The sequence below is a fragment of the Rousettus aegyptiacus genome, unplaced genomic scaffold (assembly GCF_014176215.1).
Source record: "Rousettus aegyptiacus isolate mRouAeg1 unplaced genomic scaffold, mRouAeg1.p scaffold_m13_p_3, whole genome shotgun sequence".
In the NCBI taxonomy this organism is placed as follows: Eukaryota; Metazoa; Chordata; class Mammalia; order Chiroptera; family Pteropodidae; genus Rousettus; species Rousettus aegyptiacus.
This window is the reverse complement of record NW_023416306.1, coordinates 128,299,642-128,321,099: the sequence shown is the minus strand read 5'-3', so window position 1 is coordinate 128,321,099 and position 21,458 is coordinate 128,299,642. Positions and strand designations below refer to the sequence as shown.

Genomic DNA, 21,458 nt, shown 5'->3' with positions numbered 1-21,458 from the left:
CCATTTTCCTTCACATGGCTTTTTCCACATAAATGGAAGAGATCATGGAAGGGATAACTGGTCAAACAGGACAAATTGGGAGCAAAACTTTTACTTTCCTTTTCACTTCCAGCCCAACTTCTTGTGTTTCAGTGTGGGTCAGCAGTGCGACTCCTGCCTGTTTGCTTAGTATTGTGGACACCGTTTTTCACAATTCTCCCACAAGCCCTGAAGAATTAAAAAAAGTTGTGCTTTTAGGGTACAATAGATCTCTCATTTTCATGACTAGGTCTCTTTGATGTAGGAAGCCCATCTTCACATTTGTGGGTGCGTGACATAGTCAAGTCTAAAATACATTCAGATGTTCTAATCCTCCTGTGGAGCAAATGGGAAGCTGGGGCTCTCATTTGGTGAGGGCTTCTGAGACCCTCAGCTGGTAGTGAGTGAGGAATATTTTTCTGAGAAACAACATCCAAGCATAAATGTTGATCATGTACCAAACAGACCGCATAAACGAAGTATGGGCCCAGAAGAGATGAATGGAAAGACAGCAATTGAGTGGGGCTTAGAACTGGCACAAAGAGGTATAAGAGGGGTTCAGCTACCCCTGGAGAGCTTCTCATGGTACTGGAAGGTGAGCACTGAGGGCTTTTTATAGAGCCTGTTTGATGGGAGAGACAAGTGTTGTATCTCACTATGTATATATCTTTCTATAGAGATCTAGTATGTATCATCTTATGTACAACCGGAATGCATGAAGTCACCTCTAATGTTGATGAATTCATAATCTGTTGTAAATTGTAACATTTAAACAAATCAAAGTTCTCAAGACAGAAATAAATTTTCCTAAGTACCAAATTACATTGCCAGAACATTACATTTGCGTTGTTCCCTCAAGTGGTCGATTCCACAGCCTAAGAGGCATCAGGAGTTCTAATTGCTTCTCTTCGGGCAGAATTTGGCATCCAATATCGAGCCCCTCACTATTATCAAGCTCTACTGAACTCAATTGATAAGGTTCTAGAGAGCCCGAGCCCATTATGGGCCAAAATGGAGAAAGAGGTGGGACACATAATGAGGAAGATTCCACATAAATACAAGGATCTTCACAACATGAGGAGAAGCCTGCTGTGAGAAGAAGTTGGTTATAAGAAAGAGATTTATTCCACATAGGTTCTTATGCTCATTTTATGTGACTACCAGGAGAGATGGTCACCCTTAGGTCTGCTCTGGAATATAGAAGGAAAGATTTCTATTTTTTAGATTTAGGTAGATTTTAGGGGGCTGAGAAGGTTGGTTGTTGTTTTAAAGGAATAAAGTCAAGTGTAGACAACTTTAAAACATTACTACTACATCTACGCATCTAATTGAGTCACTTGTGAGTTGTCAGGCTCTAGAGTATAATGATTTATCAGCACAGGACACAGAGTGGACCAATTTAATACTTGCTGCAGGGGTCAGAATTTCCAAAGCCTTTGATCAGATATATATTTTTTTTAGGTCTGTAGCATTTAGAGGTAGATAAAAATATCAAGTAATTGGTGAGAAATTAGATGGTTTGTGGCTAATTGGCAAAAACATAGATTACATCGTTTTTTGGATTTTATCCACTTAATAAAAAAGTCTTGAGGTTTTTAGGAAGAACACCTTAATCTCGATACCATGGTATGCAGCCCATTCTATAGTGCACAAACAAACATCTGCCATCTTTCCCCCCGACCTGCCCTTGTGCTTGTCTGCTCACTGAAGCCTCTAAATCTGCAATGACTTCTGTGTTCTGCAAAATAAGATTATGTGTGACACCATCGCTCCTTTACGATTCTATTTTACAAAAATGGAAAAGGAAACTCTCTATTTCTTTAATTTAGAATGGAACAAGAAAAAGAAAAACAAAGCCTGGTATGTAATCACTGAAATGCCTATCTGTTATTTGAAGAGTTTCTAAGAAAATTTCTAGAAGAATTTTAGCAGCAGAAAAGAACACCAAGGTGTTCTGTGTTATTCCTTGAAGACACTGTTCCCTCTCCAACCCCCAATCCCTCCCCATCCCAGCCATTGTTTCTGGATGAGGCATCACAGCCTCATTAATGGGTTTCTGGGCCGATGACCTTTTTTAAAATCAGTCACCAACACTGAACACAATGTTCCTGGAGCAGGGCCACCACACCCTGGTGGTCCACCTCCAGCTTGTGCTTCACCAGAAGCTGTAGGATCTGTTCCAGTGACCCACGATTCATTCATTACCTGTTAACTCACTATCCTCTTGTTGTGTTTAGAAATACGAGAGGGAAGTATTCCAGCAGGGATTTCTCTCTGGAACATTTCCTTCCATTTTAAAAAGACTGATTTCTTTCTTTTTTTTTTTTTTTAACCTAGTGTATTAGTCTGCTCAGCCTGCCATAGCAAACTACCATAGAGTGGGGAGCTTAAACAACAGACTTTTATTTCTCACGGTTCTGGAGACTAAAAGTCCAAGATTAAAATTCTGGCCAATTCAGTTTCTGGCCAGGCCTCTCCTCCTGGCTGCTTTCTTGTTATACTCTTTCCTCAGTGTGGGCTCAGGGAAAGAGACCACAATCACTGAGTATTTTCTTATAAAGACACTAATCCTAGCAGATCAGGTTCACCCTTATGACCTTATTTAATCTAAATTACATCCCAGGAGTCCGCATCTCCAAACACTGCCACACTGGCGGTTAGGGTTTCACGAATATTCAGTCCGTAACACAAAGCGTACCTCTAATTCATCTTTTACTTTTTCAGTTCATCATGCATGATCTTCATCTTGCTGCACAATCTTTATAACCATCTTTTTACTTTTTCCAACTATATCGTTTCATATATTCTTTTTATTAAAAAGTTTGGGGAAATTCAGGGAAATATGGTGAAGAAAAATTTAAATTACCTAGGAATAATCACTATTAAATTTTAGCACATTCACTTTCAATATTTTTTAGTGCATTTCTATACATTATGTATAGAATATACATTTACAGAATGGGTTGTATAAATTTAATAGCCAGATTTGTCTCAGCATTGTATTGTAAGCACTTCTCCAATATTGTTAAAAATTATTGGACCACATATTTTAACAACTGCCTAATATTTTATAACATGAAATGCCATAATTTATTTAACCAAACTCTTATTGTTGAACTTTTGAGTTGTTTCTAGTTTCTCACTATAATAAATAATATTTTAAGTAATGTTATGGCTTATAAACACTTATCTACGTTTCATATTTGCTTTAGGCCAGGTCACTGCTAGATCAAATAGTGAAAATATTTTAATGCTCTTAAACACATCGCCAACTTGTTTCACAGAATCTCAAAACTATTATTCATGAATTTAAAAAATAGTATTTAAAAAATAGAAATAAGCACAGCACAAAGAAATAATTCAATCACCTGAAATAGTCATTGTTAAAATTGTCCCAATAAATTTAATTTTAAAAATTCCAAAAAATACATACGATTATGTTGTTTTTAATCTTATTTTTATTAGAATATTTGTGAATATTTTTCATGACATTATGTACTCTTTTAAAGAGCAATTTTTCTTTAAAAATAGTATTTTAATGAAAAGATGCTCAACATTGCTAGGTGTTAGGGAAATGCAAATCTAAACCACAATGAGATACCATCTCATACCTGTTAGAATGACTGTTATCAACAGGACAAGTTATGACAAGTGTTGGAGAGAATGTGAGGAAAAAAGAACCCTCATACACTGCTGGTGGGACTGCAAATGGGTACAGCCACTATGGAAAACAGTATAGAGTTTCCTCAAAAAACTAAGAATTGGTCTACCATATGATCTAGTAATCCCTCTACTGGGTATTTACACCAAAGATTTGAAAACATGTATCTGAAAAGATATTTGCACACCGATGTTTATGGCAGCATTATTCATGGTGGCCAGGAAGCAACTGAAGTGTCCTACAATAGATGACTGGGTAAAGAAACTGTGGTGCATAAATACAATGGAATGTTATTCATCTGTAAGAATAGATGAAATACTGCCATTTGCGACAATATAGATGGATCTTGAGAGAATCATGCTATGAAATAAGCCAGACAAAAAAGTTGAAAACCACATGATATCATTTATATTTGGGCTATAAATCTAAAAGCAACAAACGAAAAGAGATTAATGGATGTGGACAGTAGACTAGTGGTTACCAGAGGGGAGGGAGGAGGTAGATGTGGTAAAAGGGGTCAATATGAGGTGACAGAAATCTAACTATGGGTGGTGAATACACAATGCAATGTATATATGACTTAATGTTGAGTCGTACGCTTGTAACTTACTGAATTTTGTTAACCAATACCGTCATAATAAATAAAAATAAGTAAATAAAAAGCTAGATAGCATATTAAAAAATAAAAAATAAAAAAAGGAAAAAAAATTCCCACATTCTCCCTGAGGAGCCTGGAAATCGTATCAGTGATACTGTCAGAAATGTAATCATTCAGTCACTACAGCACCACAGAGTATTTGTAAAAACGTTTCCAGGGAAGGAGGGAGGGAGGGAGGGAGAAAGGGAGGGAGGAAGGGGAAGGTTACAAGTATTAAGGATCAAACAAAACGAAATATTAAACTATAAAGAAAGAAAATACAAACATTTTAAAAGATTTGTCCTCTTAACTAAGAGGTTCTCAACCAAATTTTTAGTGACTGCCTAATAATCTGTGTGTTTACTATTATTTAATTATTTCCTTCTTTGTGGGTAATTAGGCTGCTTATAACTTTCATCTGTTAAATATAATGCTAAAATAAATATCTTTCTGCTTAAAACTATATCCTTAATTCAATTTTCCTTTGGACTAAATTAGGTATTAAGCTCCTCTCTTACTGTATCACTTTCTCTTCTCTTCCTTTCCTTTTCCTTTTTCCTTTTCTAAAAGGCATTATAGAAACTGGTTTTAATATTTACCTATCCCTTCATTAATTAATAAGTTAACTAAAATCTTTGACATGCGTTCATTTTATACATGTACAAGAGTCATGATTTTACTTCTTTTAAATTATCTTTTAACAGTTTGGAGGTCACTCACCAAGATACCCTGACAAAGTCAGGGAAACTGTAGTGCCAGAGAAGTGCACCTACTGAGAGGAGCAAGGCAGGTGGGTGGGGGGCGGGGAATGGCTTAAGACCAGACACATCTTTTCTTGGCTTCCAGAAACAAATATCAAACAGCAATAGACCTTGAACTTTCTGTCTCTATTTTTCTATAGGGTTTTTCCCCCCTCTCCCTTCTCTAATTTTGCATTTTGTTTTTGCTTCTCGTTTTTACATGAAGGATAAATTATGGTGGCAGCAATAATTAATGGAATTTGGTTTTATGGTCAGACTGGTAATATAGGTAAATAGATTAATGGATTAATGGACCAGAGAGGTCTATTCTCTGTTGGGTAAGAAAATAAGAATCTAGGTTGTTAGTCTTTTTGTTTCTCTCCTTGTCTATTTTAAACTCAAATCAATTAAGAATTTCAAGCTCACCAGGAGAGTGAACAGTTCAGTGATATCTAGATCTGTGAGTTTTTATGTTGCTGTTGTGCTATTAACCTGTGAATAAAATTGTAGAACTGAAGATATACGATCTCTATAAGTATGTGCATCTATGTACCTATATACCTATAACTCAGAAAGTCCTTTATGGCTCATAATATAAATGTGAACTGTTTTCCCATCTCTGGATGCATTAATAAATTAGATCATAAAGTATTTTAAAAGTTAAGGCACTCTGTTCCGATTGGCTTATAAAAATTAAATAAGGTCCTATAAGTTAAACAGTCCTAAAATTTTTAGAAAATAATTGAACTCCAAATACATTAAGTATGCTAGACATAAAAACTATTACATGGGGCATAGCATAGTAGGTAGGGTGAGAGAAGCCCTGAAGAGTGAGAGAAGGATGGTTAGGGTGTCCCCATGGGAACAAAATGTAGTAGCAGTGATTGGATATAGGTTATGCACAAGTGGGTTAATCAAATATGTAAATATACTAACAATAATGGGAGTATGATTTCTCATTGTCAGAGAAGGGAGTCACTGAAAAAAAGAAAACTACAATAAGCCATGTGGCATCAGATTCAAATCGAAAGTATCAATGTGTACTCATGGTTTAATATGTACATATAAATACCTCGCCCTATATCTCTACCTCTATATACATGTATAGATATGTTTGTAGATATTCATTCTCTAGCTCTGTCTACTGAGAAGCCCTGAAAATCATGACTCCCGTGTCACTATGCAATGAGCACACCTAGCTCCCAGATTTTGATTTCTACATGTCATTATTCACTAAAAAGAACCAAACCTCCTTGGAGAAACAGACAATTCCAGTCCTGATAAAGGAAAAGTACAAGATGAGCCAGAAATGTCCTGTGCCAGAAAGAAAGTGCTCAAAAAATGATGGGAACATGTCAAAACAATACAAAAACCAACTTGAAAGAATTCCCACTGACCAAATCTTGGACAGTTTTAGCAGGAAAATAAGTAATGAGGCAACAGATTAAAACCCATTGAATAAAATAGAAATACATAAGGTCGTGCTAATCTAAATAGACACATGATATAAATATATATATAAATAAGTAAATAAATAAATAAATAAAAACTTTGGAGGAGTACACGATATGTATAGCATCTCAGAGTAACTCCTTACCTAATAGCTATTAATTACAAAGACAAAAAGAATAGCTTTACAGTGGAGAAATCTGACAGGTACCTCCTCGATGAAGTGATTACAGTTAATATAACCAGTAATAAAGCTAATTAAAATGTGCCCGCATGATAGGATTCTATGAGAAGAACACATCATCTCTTCTGTGTTGTTCTTAGTAAAGTCATAAACCTGAATCAAATCTTAGGGGAACATCAGACTAATCCAAACTGAGGTACCATCTATTAAATAATTGGTCTGCAATCTTCAAAAGTGGCATAACCATGAAAAGCAAGGGAAGAAGGGAGAACAGTTCTATACTGAAGGAGACTAAAAAGCCATGACAACTAAAAGCAACATGTAATTCTGAACTGGATCCTTTTACTATAAAGACATTATTGGACAAAACTTGAATAGAGTGTGAGGACTAGATGGTAGTAATGTGTCAATATTAATTTCCCAGTTTTGATGGTTGTAGTGTGGTTATGTAGGAGAATGTATTTATTTGTAGGAAATTCACCCTAAAATATTCTAGGATAATAAGCATTTCATATCAGCAACTTACTCTCAAACGGTATTAAAAGTTCTTTGTACACCAGTTAGAATTTTTGACAATTGAATAGTTTCAAACTAAAATAAAGAAAGAAATTACATGGTGCCAAGGTGTGAACATCTTAATGATTCTTGATACAAATTACTATGTTGCTTTTCAAAAGGGTTGGAGCTCATCTTATAACTACGCAGTTCCATTTTTTTCCTATTAAATTTTTGTCAGGTAAGCCAGGCGCTAACCGCATTCGAAGACCTTATTTTCAGGCCTACCTGTCACTTTATAATAGAAGTGCTGATTTTTATGAACTCACTTATTATCTCAATGTGGGGGTAATCACTCATTGTATCATTAGCTGATAATGACTAGATGAGTTGATTGAGCTGTAAATGACTATGGTTAGAGATTGCAGCTCCAGCTGATTAGATAAATATGCCACATATTTCATTTTGATCATATCAATTTCACTATCATTTGACTGAAATGTCTTCCTTCAACCTAAAGTTCTCATTAAGGCATGGTAATTTCTCTGAAATATGACTGTATGCAGGACTTCTATCAGCCAAAACCAATAGTTACAGAAAATGAAGGTTATTTTACATTTTTGCAATGGCATAGCTACATGATTTTACACAACTCTCAAAATCTGGAGATCCTTTATTAGAAAGTGAATAATATGTTTATTATATCTGCAGTAGTGTACGTGTGGTAGGGCAGAGACATTGGTGTTTTTTTAACTGAACATCTCGTGTAGTTTAAGAATTTTAGGGAAGAGATTTGGGAGGGGGTTTCCCCAGTAAGTTCTAAAAAATGGCTGTATTTGGCTCTATTTGTCAGGCATTATTTACTTTGGTTAGACATCTATATTGTTCATAAAACGACCCCGCCCCCCGCATTGCTCCCTCCCTCCCCTGGCCCTCCACCTAGCTATCATATTAATGCTAACTGCATTTCCTCTGCCATGCCGCCCATCCCTGTGACCAACTATCAACACTATTTTGTACTTCTTTAACCTTTCACCCCGTTCTCTCAGCCCCCAACCCCCTCCCCTCTGTCTGTCACCACGTTGTTCACTATATTTATGAGTCTGTTTTTGATTAGTTTGTTCTTTTTGTTCCTTAGATTCCACATATAGGTGAAATCATGTGGTATTTATCTTTCTCTGTCTTACTTATTTCACTCAGCATAACCGCTAGGTCCATCTATGTCATTTCAAATGGTAGGATTTCATTTTTTAAATGGCTGAATAATATTCCATTGTATATATGAACTATAATTTCTTTATCCAATTGTCTGTTAATCCAGCCACCAGCTGGATGAACCGTGACAATGACCACAGTGAGCAATTTGATTGGGCCAAGATGGCATACTTGAGAAAAGAGCCGAAAATTTGACTGTGTTGACAATATAGTGTTATGCTCCTTATCAGAATGTGACCCATATCTCTTATTTTCTCCTAAAAAGGAAGAGGAAAAGAAAATATGGGGGTCTCATTCCAGGTGAATGGGAAATCTTGTCTGGTCTGGTGAGTCACAAATTGACCCAAGGTTTAGGTTTAAGTTTATTTAATCATTTTTTTCTATGTTGAGATAATAGAAGGGCCACTTAGGCTGAGTGTTACTGGGCCTTTTCCATGAATAGCTTGGATGCAGAATTTTTAGGGATGAAGTTTGCTCTGTGGTAAACAACTAAGTTAACATTTCAAAGGCGTATTAGCCAGCACTTTCTACTTCAAGTTGTCTCTTATCTTTGGGAAACTGGATAATCAATACCTCTCCATTAGATACCTGGAAATTGAGGCTCTAGGATGTAAATTAACTTACCTAAGGTCACATATCTAATAAGTAAGTGGTAGAGATGGGATTTGAGTTCTATCTGTACAATTTCAAAGCTCAACGGCCTTCTAATATGCCAGGCTTCTTCTTTAAGAATATTTGTATAAGAAAAATATTCTAGTTTAAATCATTGAGAAATTGGTGATATGTTGGGATTTTGTTACTTGACCAAGATTATGCAACTATTAAGTGACAAAGAAAGAATTCAAACCCAGGTCTAACCTACTGCACAGGTTTTGCATAACACCTACTTTCTCTAATGAGCTAAGAATCATGCTGCTAACAGTAGCATGAAGAACACATCACATTTGTACAGCACTTTACTGTTCTCAGAGTTGTCTCGCAATATTCGTAAGAGGTGAGTAGGTCCGGCATTCCATGTAGTTCACAAGTTAAGAAACCAAGACTGCAAAAGTTAAACCCAAAGGCTCACAAAGCAGGAAGAGGTGGCCCTACAATCTAGGTCTTAAGCAGCAAATTCCATGAGTTCACAGCCTTCACTGTCATCAAAAGACCCCAACTTGTTTTGGAGCATTTTTAAATGGATATAGCCCCAGCTGTGCACTGAGATTTGTCTCCATTTTAAAGCAGTTATTCAAAAGCTAGCTAAGGCTGTGATCTACTTTTATTTTTAAAGTTTATTGGGGTAAAATTGGTTAATACAATTACATAATTTTCAGAAGTTCATTATAATTTGACATCTATATATTCTATTCTGTGTTCACCACCCAAAGTCCGGTTTACTTCAGCTACCATATATTTGATCCCCTTTACCCCATCTACCTCCCCGCTCCTCCCTCACCCCTTACCCTCTGGTAACCACTAGTCCATAGTCCTTGTCCATGAGTCTCTGTTTGTTTGTCTTGTTCATATGTTGCTTTTAGATTTATGTCCCACATATAAATGATATCATGTGATTTTTGTGGTCTACTTTTAGATTCCTACAATAATGGCAGCTCTCTTAATAGGAATTTGAGTGCCTTCAATGCATAAAAATGAAAATGACATGGGCTCTGGATTTAAGGAGCATACAATCTAGTAGACATGCAAAGATATTGACATAACTAACTTGGACAAGCTGAAAAATTTGTTAGAGTCTACATGTAAAGAAGTAAGTACAAACTAAGGCAAGGATAAAAGTGAGTAAAAAATATAAATACCCCTTCTGGAAAGAGGTGAGCTACTTTGTACTTTACATAAAGAACAGTTCCCATGATTTTGGTAGACAACAATTTTATTCTTCATTTCTCCTTTCTGTGTCAAGAGCCCAAATAAACCTGTTAGAAATCTTTTGGAAATTTATCCTTGATAAGCAATTATTATAAACCTTTCTCTAATAATCTTCAATTTTTCTGTTTTACTGCTACCTTCCATTAGTAAAAGAAAAAAAATTCCCCAAACATAATTCTTTACCTGGACAACTCTTATTCATCTTTCAGGTCTTAGCTTAGCTTTGTGCACACTGGGAAACTTTTCTTATTTGCTCAGTCTGGAGTAAAGCATGTAGTAGTCTATATAGGTTAGGCTGTGCTACGATAACAAACATCCTCCAAATCTCAGTGGTTTAAAGAAAAATTAAGGTTTATTTCTGATGTACACTATATGCTCATAGCGGTTAACTGGGATCTCTGTTCCATATCATCCTCCCTCAAAATCTAAGCCCAAAGGATCTCCACCATATGGAGTACTTACTGTCAGTTGCCAAGAAGGAAAAAGACCTTCCACCCAGATATGACTTGTTTTATTTCCACCCATATTTTATTAGCCAAAGTTGTCATGCCTGACATAAAGAGGTGAAGAAATGTAATCCTACCTTGTGACAAAGAGAAGACCTAGAATCTCAGCGAATATCTCACTAATAGCCAGTGGGATCTCTTCTTGCTTGCTCCCACTATGCCAGTACTTATCACAATTACAGTACTGCTCACACTGCTTTGCAATTGCCTGATTATAGTCAATGCCTTCACACTAGACTCCAAGTTTCTTAAGGACAGGCAGTAAAACTTACCCTTATATCAAATACCCACTATAGTGTTTAGTACATACACACACTCCTTGAAAAAAAGCTCGAATGAAGAAGACAATTTCCTCTTTTTTAAAAATGCAGATCTGTGTCTTTAAATTTATGATTTCAAAACAATTACAATTTAAAATACTATTTATGTCTTCCGTTCCTTAGGAAAGATATACATATAGCCTTGAGCTACAACTCTGACTTTGCTTTCGAATGCAAATATTTTAACAAGTATAACACACAGAAGCTTGAACTATCAATTATTCCTAGCAGTATATGTAAAATACCTTATTTATCTCAGAGATCCTAAATTAGACTGAAGAAAAAACTCTACCTTTAAAAATACACTTCTGAGATTTGTGTTTGTCTTCAACTTGTCTTGAAGATGAATCAAAATTTAGAGCTGCTTAATATTTAAGGAAAAAAGTAATAATTTAGTTTTCTAAATACATTTTAAAAATGTATTTCTAAATTTCTGGATTAGTTATTGCTAATCAAGGATAAAATTCTGAAGGATTTAGAATACTTAAAAAGTCTATGTTAGAATGACAAGTAAATGCAAAAGACAAATTATCCATCATTGGTTTATATGTTTATAAGTGTTTATTAATTTCTGTATGTATTTCAGGGCTTTAAAAGAGATCAGTTGTATTTTTACCAAGATAAATTTGTTTAGGAAATAACCCACCAATCCGTTGTTGAATTCAACCAAAATGGTAAATTCTTTAAAATATCCAGTTACTGACAAGTAGCTAGAATATGTTAAATGGAAGTTGGTGTGTATAAACATAACCATAAGGTACTTTTGGAGAAAACACCATGTATATGTTCGTAATAAAAATTACAGTTCACTGAAATGTCACATTTTCTTAACTACAAATTTCAGAGGAACCATGTCATTTTTTAAGTGCAAGTATTGGCTTTAGCAATTATTTGATTTAATGTAAAGAATATACTTACTAATTTAAGCTGCTTTAGTTTTAAAAGCTTTTCATCAGATTGACCCCAGAAAAATTAATAAGATGTTTTATGCTTTTATGTCATTATAACATTTTAATTTGATCACCATGATAATATTCTGAGGTAGAGGAGTCTCAGATACTTTTAGCCCCATCTAATTTGACTGTTTTCCTACTGTAATTCAGCTTTCTTCTTTTCAGTCCTCTCCAATCGTTACATATTAACAAGGAAATTTTCATAAAACTTCTTAGCAACTGGCATTGATCAGCTCCCCTTTGATTTGGGCAAGGAGATTTGGGCAAGAAAATTCATTTCCTTCAAAAAGAGGCTCTTCTTATGACATTTTCTCTTTTTCTTGACAACAAAACTTAATTTGTTAACTTACGACTCTATCTGGATGTCTACTTAAGAGAAATATGAGTTCCAGATGTTTGTGTCTACGGTTTTTTATGTGTAAAAACAACTATGGAACTTGTTGATATTAAAAAATAACTAAATTGGAAATTATTCCTTAAGACCCCTGAAGTATGAAATAGATAATATTAGCCCTCTCTGAAAAGCTATAGCATGGTTGGAAGTAGGTGAAATAATAAAATAGATAAAGTTGGTATTCTATTCCTTTTTAATTATTTACTCTCTCAACAAATATTTGCTGAGGACTTATTGTATGCCAGGCCCTGCATTTGTAGTTAGTATCAAAAGGGTGACTAGAAACCAGGCCTAGAATATAATGGGAAAAGACATACACTAATCAAATAATTATGTCAAGGAATGCATAGTGACAAACTGAGATAAGCACTCTGAAGGGTGGTAACCATTCTTTGAAAGGAAATATGAAAAGAACTTGATTTAGAATGAGAGAGAAGAGGGAGTCAGAGAAGCCTCCCCAGAGAAGATGACCCTTGATCTGAGAGATGAAAAAGTACAGGTGGGGGCCTGGGAGGAAGAGAAAATGAATAGAATTGAAATACCTATATCAAGTTGTGGTTGGAGACAGGGGCTGAATTGGTCTAAGAGGAGGCTAGGAAGATTGTCAGGGCCCAAACCATACAGAACTTTATAAAGTGTGCTAATTTTGGTCCTTATCACAAAAGCAATAGAGAGCCACTGACACATTTTTTTTTTTTACAGTTGACATTCAGTATTACTTTATATTAGTTTCAGGTATCTAGCATAGTCATCTGCATAATTTATGAAGTGCTCCCCCTGACTAGTCTAGTACCCACCTGGCATTATACATAGTTATTACCATATTGTGGATTATATTCCCTATGCTTTACTTTAAATCCCCGTGACTGTTTGCCAGACACATATTAACAAATGATGAACATGACCAGATTTACATTTGAAAAAATTAATCTAACTTTATTGTGGAGATTAATAAGAATCCAGAGTGGTATAGAAAGAATAGTGGGAAGTCTGCACAAGACATGGTGGTGGCTTAGATTTAGTGTAGCAGCAGTGGCAAAGGTGAAAAGTAGACAAAACTTAGATAAAATTGAGACGAACTGGTGATAGAATGGTTATAAAAGAGAAAGAAGTAAAGAGGGTCAAGGATGAGTCTGAGACCTCTGACTCAAACAACATTTCTGATGCCAGCACTATTCATCTAGTTAGAAAATGTGAAAGGACCCAGTTTGAGTCTGGGTGTTGGACATGCTGAATTTGAGGTACCTTTGAGATAGCCAAGTGGAGATGTTGAGTAGGTGCCTGTCTAGGCCTGGAGCTCAGAGCAGAGATCTGGGCCAGAGATTTAAATTTGCAAGTCACTGATAATTAAAACAATGAAGATGTATGGAGTGAAGTAAGGGAAAAAATGTAACAGCTAGGAGAGAACCAGGAGGGACTTCTCCCGGTGGTGATTGGGTAGAGCCAAACAAGCCTGCGTGCGTGCGAGACTGAAATAGGGTAACTAGAAACTAGAACAAAAACCAGGAAATTGAAGTATATATCTCAGAATTAGGAGGAAAGTGTTTTTAAGAAAGAGAAAATGATCACTGGCGTCAATTTCTGCCAAGAGATCAAGAGAATTGAGATCGAAACACGTACATCGGACTTAACAGAGCAAGTGATGGCAGAGGTTTGAATACGTTTAAATATCCGTGGGAAGCAGCTGCCTAGGAGGGAAGAGCCACATGCTCACAAGACAGAGACTTTCATTCTGACTCTCTCCAATGTCATCCCTGTGGTCTAACCATTTTGTGTTATTCTAGACAATTCAGAGCATCTTCCGAAACTGCATTTTATCTTGTATAAAATGGAAATAGTAATATGGCTACATCACACAGGATGGTTAGGAAGATTAAAATGAGATAAGTGAACAGAAGCTCTAAACTAGAAAATGGACTTAAAAGATTAGCAATGATTATTTCCCCTCAATCTGTGGAGCAGCCAAAGTTTACATTTTCTATATCCTCTTCCTTCAGGTCCCTGCTAAATAGATAACACACCCAGTTTTCTTATCTGTGGCTGATCATGGCTTATTGTGCTGCTGCTTAAAGATGTCAAGGACGGGACCTACAACCTCAGTGATAATAAGTAAAAAGATCTGAAAATCCCATCGCATGCAGCATGGATGACCAGCAGGCAGAGATCATTGCAAGCAAGGATCTTTTTCTGTAGCCTACCTAAAATATCCAGTAGACAACTGCCTTGGCCACCCACCCAGAAAGCACCAGTCACTCAGTAATAGAAAGAATGTCACTTTCTCCTTCTTCTCCACCCCCACTCCCACCAAATCAAGTCACCCAATCTTCTGAGGTTTTCAGAGGGTTTTGTTTTGTTTGTGAGCCCAAGAAGTCATTTAGAAAAATAAGGCAAGAATGCCATCTTGGGGTTTCTGCTGACAGCACAGGCTACCTGAGCAGCAAATGGGAAAAGAATATGTTCCTAGAGGTTGTTCAGTGTCACTACAGCAATGTACTTGGATCCTTCAGGGTTTTTCCTGATTGACTTAATTTAACTGCTGGAATCCTGTAACTGAACAAGTCAAAATTTTAAAATGAGACTAGTTCATGACATCTGGGTTTGGGCCTTTCCATGTACTGAGCTTCTAGCTAGATTGCGCTCCACTTTTGCCTACCCATCAGTCATCTTACCTATTCATGATCTGCTTAACAAGATGACTCAGAGTTTGGGGACAGCATTTGGAAACTTCCTTTCTCACCCATCTTTCTGCTTATCTCAAACAAAAACTCAGGTTTTTGTTTATTTTATTTTAGGAGGCATGGAGTTTAAGGCTTATAGAATCAGCTCCCAAGGTTCAACAGGTATGACTATAAAGTAATAGAATTCCTTGGTGTAGATGTGTTTTATTCCTTGATAAGACACTTTTATAATCTTTTACTTGCATAACTTTTTCCCTCATAGTTTTATTTTTTTAAAGATGTTGGAGAAGGCAGTATCCTGTGGTTGGCATTCTTCATTAATCTTTCTACATCTTACCCTTATTTACTAAAGAGAAGTAAATACAGTCACAGTTGCAAAGAATTTACTAGCAAATAATTTGGAACCCAATTTTGTTTGTTTCCTCCTTCACAAGTTCTTCCTGTTTAAAGATGAATCATGCTTTGAATAAGCTTGTCTGTGGAATTTTGTGCACGAGAGACAGAATACTGCATGGGAAGAGAGATGTGTGAGATGTAAACACTGGTTTTCATTGTGTCACAGCCACTTATATGACTATCTGCACTCAACCCTAATGAGTTTTTTACAATTCCTTATTTACCTGGCATGGGCTAGAGATCAGCAAACATTTGTTGAATCGAGTGTGTGTCTGAAAGGTAAGATTTACACTTTGTTTCTCCTCTTCCTTCAAGTTTCAGAGTATGCTCTTTATCATGTCCCACAGGTTTGGAAATAGTTTTGATGACTGTAGCTGTGAGACATGGCAATGAGGATGAAAAAGAGAAAGTTGAGCACCAGTCAAGGCGAGTACTGATCGCTTGTTCCTTTGTCCTTTCTACTACAGAAAACAGTAGTTTAGTTATTTAAAAACAAAAGAAGAGTGAGAAAAATCATGAGAGTTTTTTAACCAAATGTAGAAGGGAGAAAACATGTTAAGAAGTAAGGAGGTGGGGAAGTTTAGATATGACTATCTTAAGTCTCTCCTTAAGTCTCTAGAGATGTGTTGGGACCGAGTTTTGAGTTTGGGCCCTGTGCGAGCTGTGACCTTAGGTAAGTAATCTAAACTCTCTAAGCCTCAGATATCTCATCTGTAAAATAGGACTGATGACAGTACCTTAGTTCACCTGGAAGTCCTACTTGTCCATTCACTCTCCCATACTGACTTGGAGGGAGCAAGCCCCCTCCTCAACATGTATGTATGTTACACTTGGTTGGGAAGAGAATGACTGCACATAAATATGATTTGTTGAGATATACTAAAATCTCTATTATGTAAGAACTGCTAGGTTGACTTGCAAAAATCAACATCAGATTAATTAAGCAAGGATTAAAACTCTTTGGAGCTATAGAAAATGCAAGTGAGAGCAACTTCAAGAGCCTACTAACTATGAGAGGAAAATCAATGAGAAAGAATTAAAAAAGGAAGTAGTAACCAATAGGAATGTGCCCAGGAAGAGACTAAGTCCCAGGAGAAACAAATTAGTTCACAGAGAGTTCTTTGAACTTCCAACACCTTCTCCCCGTGCCCGCTATTGGCTGATGGCATTGTTTCTTATTTCATTAACAACAGAGCAATACTCAGAAAAGAACACCCACTGGTTCCCATCACATCCATCAGCCTGATGGCATCTGTACCCACATCCACCAACTTCCTTCCTGTTACTATATGTGGTGGTTTAAAAGTATATCCACAAACTTTTTGACATTTAGAGAATTTTCAAAAAGTGGAACCTAAATCCCTCCCCTTGAGTAGGACTTAATGACTCACTTCTAACAAGTAAAATGTAGAGATATTGAAGGTGTGTGGCTTACAACACTAGGTTATAAAATTGTTTAGGCATCTGCCTTGTTCTTTCTCAGATCACTTGTTCTGGGGAAAACTGCCATGTTATGAGTACACTCAAGCAGCCTTATGGAGAGGTCCATCTGCTGAGGAACTGAGACTTCCTGCCACTGGCAACACAAACTTGCCTATCATGTGAACAAGTCATCGTGGAAGCAAAGCTTCAGCCCCCAGTCAAACCTTCAGATAACCTTGGCCTTGGCCAACATCTTGACAACAACCTTATGAGAGACTTGGAGCCAGAACCACCCAGTTTAGATGATGCTAAATTCCTGACTGATGGAAATTATGTGAGATTATGAATGTGTATTTTCTTGTTGTTTAAGCTGCTAAATTTGGGGACAATTCATTATGTAATCATAGATAACTAACACACTCTGGATGAAATGTCCTTGTTTCCATCTTAGGCTAACCTCTCCTTTGTACTTAGTTGAGTCTCTCCAACTCAAAAATATTGTTCAAGTAAAGTGTCTGTAACACCAATATTTTCCTTTTTAGTAAATCATTCCTATCAGAATACCAGCATGTCATAGTATATAAACCCTTCTTGGGCTATAATGAGTTAAGGCCTGTGGTTTCCATGTTTATATTGGAGAGGGGGCACTGTTACAAGACTAGTCAACTGACAGATATTTGAAAAGGCTGCTGGAAACGAGGGACTCAAACAGGGCAAAGCTATTAAGTCCCCACCCAGACCAGCAATACCTTATACCCATCTGTATTATTATTCTGTGACATGGTTGTGAAATTATTTCTTCACATTTCCCTAAAATACTATGAGCAAATCGAGGACAAGGACCAGCCTCTAGCACAGTTCCTAGTGTCTAGTTGGTATTCAATAGTTTTTAATTGAAGCAGAATGGGGTACCACTCTATCCCAGGCCCAAAGCGCAGGGTTCAGATAACTTGCCCTTCCTTCTACTTGCAGCTCTTGGACTGCATGTAGCCCTGCTCTTTAAACCTGCCTTTCGCTTTCATTTCAACCAGATTCTTTACAAAAACCTTCCCTTGGCAAGGAACTGAGAAAACTCTTAGTTAGCAGAGAGATGCTCTTGCTGAGAGGGAAAGATGCAGCTAACAAGCTTCTCCCATACAGCTTAATAACAACAACAAAAATTACAAAACACTAGGGCTACAAAGAACTGTGGAGCATGTTGTCTAGCCCTTCTTTCTACAGAGAACACCCTCCAAACCCAGGGAGAAGTAACTCATCTGAGACCAAACAGAATTTTAGCAACACAGATCTGACCTGAACTCTAGCCACTTGGCTCCCAATTCAAGACTGTTTCACTGTCCTGGTTGGCAAATGTAGAAAGTTTAGGAGACACTCCTGTCACAGGACGACTCGACACTGGCAGAGCTTTGCTCCACCTCCACAGCATAGCCCCTGCCCCCCAACCACCCCCACCCCAACCTTGACTCACAGCACGGAGGCTCTTTGCATCCTTGGACAGTTTCTACTTCCATCCGCATCGATTAAACCTTGATCTCATTTATTATCTCAGGAAATGGTCTCAAGGTCACAGGGCTGGAAATTTAATTATGGTAGCAGTATATTAAGTGGCACATTTAAAGATGCTGAATTGTAGTAATTAATTTTTTGGATGGTGATCTCGGAGGAACGGGTTTTCTTCACACTGGGTGTTCCGCATCCATCATGGCCATTGAGCTTGGCAGCTGTCTTTTAGCTTTAAACTGCCTCGTTATTCATCTTTTATGACTAGCCTTTAAAAACACTAGGCGCGGATATTCCTTTTTATTGTAATATATGTGTGCGGTGGGAACGGAGCCATACTTCACCTTTGCTATAAAACATGAACCAAGGGTGCCAGCAGCTACCTGAGCTGGCCTCTAAATTGAGACAACAATTACCCTTCGCTGACATCTAGTGTCAAAGCATGAGATATAGCTAGAGCGCTGAATCCATTGGCCTGGAAAACTTATGTTTCCCCAGTGATAAAGCCTGTCTGGCCCAGGAGGCTCCATCTCCAGCTGTAAGATGAGAAGCAGAGGGATGAACTTGGCACTGACTATTGACTTTGCTGGGGTGCTAGGTTATCGAATGGAGCAACTGTCTGCCAGGGCCTTACAAAGCTTGCAATGTTTAATGAAGGGACAGTCATTAAATATATTTGGTTCAAATATCAGACCTGATGAGCCTGGGTGGTACTTAATAGAAAGGTGGGAAAATATGAATTAAATTAGAGAGATTCATTAAAGAAATTGGCCTGGAGCCCAAGAATGACTGGTTGTCAGACAGAGCTGCCAGTAAGTAGGAGCTCATCCAGTAAGGAAAATTCAAACTAGCTTTATGTTCTAAATTCCAGAATACCACTGTAAAATACATTTATATACTGGTCAGTCTATGCTTGTGGAGAAAGAGATATCCATTAAACAGAATATACGATAAAATAAAATATACCCAGAATGCTTGTCACTAGAATTTTTCTCCCCTTCTGAAAAATCTGGGGCCTTTGCCTCCTAGAGCGAAAGAGCATAGTGTTTGCACATTTTCAAAGCAGAAATCCCAACCTCTCCCCACTTCAGTTAGGGTCTGCTTTTCTTCTGTTTCAGGGTTTTTCAAGCTGGTCACTATTGATATTTAGATAATTCCTTGTTGGGGAGCAGAGGTGATATCTGTCCCATGAAGTGCAGAATGTCTGGCAGCACCTCTGGGCTCTACCTACCAGATGCCAGTAGTCCTCCTCCCCATAATGGTGACAACTAAAAATGTCGCTGGATATTGCCAGATATCCCCTGGAAAGCAAAATTGCCCTGAGTGAGAACCACTGGTTTATTCTAATCTCAAGAAGTAGGTTCAAAACCCTAAACTGATCTGCCCAGATGACTATTTGCTGGCTGGAGTATGCACTGTGGGCCCAGCACATCTGAGTCACCAGCTGGCCTGATGACCACTCATGCTTGATTTTGACCATGACTTGGTTTTCTAGCATGCATGTTGGACTTTGGCCTGGTAAATGCTCTGGCCACAGTCTTGCTTTTTTTTTTTTTTTTTTTTTTTTTTTTTTTTACCATGAGCGCCGTTTGGTTTCCTGATGTTATTTTGGTAACATTTATTTTAAAACAGAGCCCTAATATCAGCTTCAGTATCTCTGCCCCAGTCAGTCAGACAATCAACATGTATTTCCTCCTGGGGATTCTTCAGGAAACAAGACAATCAAAAGAACTGCCATCACAGGATTTATATTCTAGTGGTGAGAAATAGCCAACAAGAACATTAATAAATAAGCTATATTCAGATGATGATAAGTGCAATGAAGAAAATTAACCAGGTAATTGGATAGAGTGTAGAGGAGAGGGCAGATTCTATGGTCAATGAAGGCTTCAATGAAAAGGTAAAGACAGCCAAGATGTGAACAATGAGAAAAAGGTGGCCCTGAATACATTGTTCTTTCCATTATAACAGGCTATATTTCAAGAAGAAGAAATTTAATAAGGTTATAGCATATGCAGAGTAAAGTACATAAATCTTAAGTATACATCTCAGTGAATTGTCATATACACATTCACACACACATGAACATATATGCATGTAACCCCCATCCAACTCAAGATATAAAACCTTTCTACCATCACAGGTTTATTCCTGACCCTTCCCTGTCAATACATACCTCCAGAGAAAACTGTTCTTTGATCACCATTGATTCATTTTGCCAACAGGTTGCATTTTGTTTCATTTTGTTTTATTTGTCTAGGAGAGCCCATCAGTAACTTTTTGTAAATCCTCCTAAGTCTCCAGTTACTTATAAGACTGAAGGAGGCCATTACAAATACTCTATGAAATTATAGGAACCAGTTGTGATGGGACCCACCTTGTCAAGCCCCTGCCAGGTAAATCCAGCCGTGGCTGATTCTGTGATGCTCAAAAGGGAGGGAAGACACAAGGGGAGGCAGAGTCTCTGTGCTTTCATCCTTCTTGTTTGCTGAACAAACATTCCTGCCAAAGAGAACAGCAGAAAAACATTGGGCTCTGTCAACCCACCCCCTACCCTAGTTAATCAGTGAGGCCATAACAAATCACAGGATGAAGCCTATGACACATCAATTACACTAAAAACTGAGGGCATCTACGGGAATTGGCAATCAGGCGCGGGACCTTCTGGGTCACCTCTACCCAGCCAATGAGGCCTGGAGGCCCTGCTGTTCATTGGTCCAGCTATGGGATGATGGCTCAGAGATGAGAGATGACTAAAGTGTGAGAAATGCTTCATGTGGATAATGGTCTGAGTGAAGATCCCAAGCTCTAAATGGGCTGTGCCTGGTGTATGCTCCTTCAAGCCAATTCTAGATGATGGTTTCTCAAAGAACTTAGTTATGATAGAGAGAAATGATCCAGTAGTTGGAAACATGCTTCTGCCTCTGCCACTGACTAATTAGAAACTTGAGCAACTGAGTTGACCACTTGGTGTACCACCTCATGAAAGCATTACCTTTTGGGTCAAAAAAAGGTGTAAATTTA

At 37.4% G+C, this 21,458-nt stretch overlaps 1 long non-coding RNA gene across 1 annotated transcript in view; it reads right to left on the bottom strand.

Moving 5' to 3' along the window:
* The window catches only part of LOC118614982, a 36,135-nt gene extending 15,278 nt beyond the window's left edge, over window positions 1-20,857 (bottom strand). The window contains exon 1 of the long non-coding RNA XR_004956226.1: window positions 20,812-20,857. This is a non-coding gene — a long non-coding RNA (uncharacterized LOC118614982). The remainder of the gene's footprint in view (window positions 1-20,811) is intronic.
* Between the last annotated feature and the right edge of the window lie 601 nt (window positions 20,858-21,458).